Source organism: Triticum aestivum, chromosome 1B, assembly GCF_018294505.1.
Source record: "Triticum aestivum cultivar Chinese Spring chromosome 1B, IWGSC CS RefSeq v2.1, whole genome shotgun sequence".
NCBI classification, from domain to species: domain Eukaryota; kingdom Viridiplantae; phylum Streptophyta; class Magnoliopsida; order Poales; family Poaceae; genus Triticum; species Triticum aestivum.
The window spans coordinates 485,416,437-485,420,515 of NC_057795.1; positions in this window are offsets into that span (position 1 = coordinate 485,416,437).

A 4,079-nucleotide genomic window follows, 5' to 3' on the forward strand; every position below is an offset into this window, starting at 1 on the left:
GAGGGTCTTGAGCTCGTGTTGATGAAGATGGGCCGTGCTAGGCCCCCTTTGAGCCACGCCGCAGGCCGCAGGCAGGCAAGTCTGGGGACCCCCGTTCCCAGAACGCCGACAGTAGCCCCCGGGCCCATGGCGCGCCCGGACTTGGCCGAGCAGAGAAGCGAAAGGGCAAGTGCGAAGTGCCGCGGGCCCTAACAGCCTATGGCCTTGGGCACCGCGTGGCGGTTGATGGGACGCGGGTGCCTTAGCAACCGTGGGAGTTGATAAAGGAGCGGCATCTGCCTAGGTCTTGCTTCTTTTGCTTTCTCCGGTTGCTGCCCAGATCCCCTTTCTTGCGCTTCTCCTTCCTGCCTCCGAAATCTCCAGATCTCCTACGACCGCGTGGCCTAGGAAGCCATGGCGCCTCGCCAGTCCCTCGCCGGAGCTTGGTACTCGCCTGCCCTGGACTCGCCGAACGTGTCGGAGGCGAGCCTCGCCCGGGTGCGCCAGATGGCGGCAGCGTAGGGCATTGACGGGGCGAAGGTGTTCAAGGCCGGCTCTGCCCTTCCTGAGGGCCAAGGGAGCACCTTTTATCCGCTCTTTGTGAGCACCATCACTGCCGGTCTGGTACCTCCCTTCTCCGAGTTCTTCTTCTCCGTCCTCCGCCATTACAAGCTGCAAGCTCTGCATCTCCACCCCAACTCTGTCCTTCTCCTAGCAATCTTCGCCTACTATTGCGAGGCTCACGTAGGGGTGCGGCCCTTAGTGGCCCTACTGCGCCACTATTTCTCCCTCCGAACCTCTCGTGGTCCCATCTCTGCGCGTGAGATTCGTCGCGTACGGTAGCTCCATTGCCATTTCGAACCCCGAGAAGAGGATTGAGGGCATCAAGAGCAAGTGGGTCTTGGTAGATGCTGGGCGCATCCACCGTCGACTGATCTTGCCCACGGGTCACCCCACGAGCTCCGAAGATTGGTCTCAAGTGGAGCTTGTGGACCCCCGCGCGAAGCCGGTGTTGGAGAAGATGGACGCGGATCTGAGGCCAGCCAGCATGGCGGCGGCGACGCTGACCGATGCTTCACTGCTGAAGGAATTCCTGGAGCACCAGCTGGCTCCGCTTCGTTAGTACTCACTGCCGATGTGGAAGCCCCACCCGAGCCCCGCAGTCTTGGCCGGCGAGGATCTGGCTGCGGTCCTCCAATCCTTGGTCAGGGGCGACGTGGCGAGGTTGGAGGGCGCTCCTACGCCCCTGTTCCTCCGCGACAACTGGGAGCAAGTAGTGGAGTCCATGCCCGTCTTCAACGCGGACGGGCCCGTGCCCGCGGAGGCTCCCGAGGACCCAGTGGACGTGTCTTCCGACGACTCCAGCGATGAGAAGGGAGAAGGGGAGCGGGAAGGAGGGCTTGACTCCGAGGCAACCGACGGAGAGTCGAGGGCTCCCCTCCCTCGGTGTAGGTCCGCACTCTCCGCCTCTGACCCAGCGATGACGATGAGGATGATGACGAACAGGGCGGCGGGAGCTTGCCCCCGATCCTGAGGAAGGACAGGACTGGGCTAATCCCCCGCGGGTCTGCCTCGGCCCCGAGGCGATCCGCAGATGCGCCTCCTGCTCCCGAGCTCCTTGAGCCTGACCCTTGCAGCCGGCTCTCGGGCTTCAAGTACGGCTGGAGGTTGCTCGAGCTTGCGAGCGACGACCTGTAAGTGCTCGACTCCTGTCTTGTTTCTTGTGTTGTTGCTAAGGCTTGACGTCTGCATCTCTTGGCTAGGCTGGCGCCCACGGCGAAGAGGCCGAAGGGGTCTCCTGAGGTCCCATCTGGGGCAGCGCCCCCGCCCACGAAAGATGGTGACTGCAAGGCATAGGCCTCTCCTACCCAGTCGTCCTCGTGAGGCCTGGCTGAGCCGGCTGGGGCGGTCTCATCCCCCACGGCCCAAGCGACTCCTGAGGTGCCCATGCCAGATGCCGCCACCGTAGTCGTTGGGGCACAGTAGGTCCTGCCTCAGGATGATGTGGTTACGCTGCCGTCCTCTCCTCCTACTCCACCAACTGCTGTCTCTCTGACCCCTTCCACCATCCTGGACCGCACCGATGCCGAGCTGGACCGGCTGTGGCAAGATCTTCTGCGCACCGACCCTCGCCTGGTGGCCTGGTGCTTGGAGATGGCTTCTGTCTAGATTCGCTCTGATGCTTCGATTCGAGCGGCGTTGGTTCAGGCCTCGACGGCCTACGACGAGGAGAAGCAGGCCGTCCTCGGGGTGAAGGCCGCTCGAGACGCCGCCTTGGGAGAGGCGGCTGACGCCCAAGGTCGCTGCAAGGCGTTGGAGAGCGAACTGGAGGGCCTGTGGAGCCAGCTTGCCGAGGAGGTCTGCATCCGCCAAGAAAAGGAGGAAGACTTGAAGGCTCGCGAGGCAGCCATCAAGGACCGGGACGCCAAGCTTAACAAGCGCCGTGACCACCTGGGCGCACTGGAGCAGGAGTTGGAGGCGTGGAATGTCGAGCTGGACGGCAAGGCGCGGGTCCTTTCCGAGGACCGCGTGGCCTTCACGGAGACGGAGGTGAAGGTTCACGGCTTGCTGAAGACGCTCTATGAGAGCGGCCTGGAAAGCCCGCTTGCCGGCGCCGAGGATGGCCCCGCCAAGCTTGGACCTACGGCTGAGGCCGAGGCACGCGTCTTGTCTTCTGCAGCGCTGATGCGGGTCCTCACCCACATCTATCTTCGCGACCCCAATGTCGACCTCGACAGCCTGCTAGAGCCGGCGAGCAGCGAGCTTGCCGCTGCTGCTGCTGAGGCCGTGAAGGGTCGCGCAGAGGCGCTGCTGGGGATGTTCCGGGCCTTCAGCATGAGGCCGAAGCGAGGCGCTGCCGGCACTACGGCTCCGCAAAGCAAACCCGCTCCGCGCAGCTCCACCGCCGACCAGTGACTCCGTTGTGGCTCCTGTCCTGCTTTTAATTCCTGCACATGTACCATGCCTCGGGGAGGCGTTTAAACTTGCGTTTGGTATTGTGATAATAGTATGGACTGTAATATTTGCTTTTGAATTCCTTGAAATTTTCGCTCTCCCTACTTGCTCATGTTCTACGCCGGTAGAGCCCAGCCCCGCGCATACCTCAGCCGCCGTTAGCCCCGACCGGAAACCAGGACGGGACCAAGGAGGAGGGTCTACGTGACAAGTTAGGCTCCTGAGTCGCGATGCTCAGGAGCCCCCCTTGGCGCACGAACTACAAGTAGGGAGGTGAGATGTGTGAGTGAATCTACCATTCTACGTCTGCAAAGCCCGGCCCCGCGCATACCTCAACCACCGTTAGCCTTTCGGAACTAAGGAGTGAGGGGCTACGTGACCAGTTAGGCTCCTGAGTCGCGATGCTCAGGAGTCCCCCTTGACGCTCAAATGGCCTTCGTACCTTGGCTCCGCTCGGGGAGAGATGCGCGACAAACCAGGCCCAAGGGGCCTGGCTGGGTGGCGTACATCTGGGCGTGACCCAGGCGCAGCCCCCGTGCCCAGCCCCCTCGCGCGGCACTCCCGAGGGGAGGCGTTGCGATGAGACCAGACACTGAGCTTTGGGCTCCCTGAGGTTGATGCGGCCAAGGGCCACCCTCAGTTGATTATCACCAGCGCGGAGCATAGCGCTACTGTATGTGTACGGGCATAGCCACTCCTCGGCAGTGTTGTCAGCCAGCGCGGAGCATGGTGCTTCCACTGGTGCGTGGGAGGGGGCTCCCCTCCGGGAGGAGCCCCCAGGACGTATACAGCCCCACCCTGACACGTGGTCGGCATGGTAGGGCGTGAGGAGGTGTATCTAGGCACCTGTGAGCCAGTGCGGGACTCACGGGGCCCTACCTCAAGGCGGGTTGCGCCTGGCACTGGGCATTAACTTGTGATGTGTTCCTGCAAATTTGGCCAGATGCCGATTCTCTACGTCCTCGGGTCTCGGCCCTCGAGCTGGTCTCAGCCATCGCTGGTTTGCCGGGGCGCGATGCCGTGGGCAAACCTAGAGGGTGAGGGCTGGAGAGCCGGTAGGAGCCCTGAGTCGTGATCGTCAGGTACCCCCCCCCTTTAACACGCAAGCTTGGTTAGATGTTGGTGCTCTACGTCCTTGGGTCCCG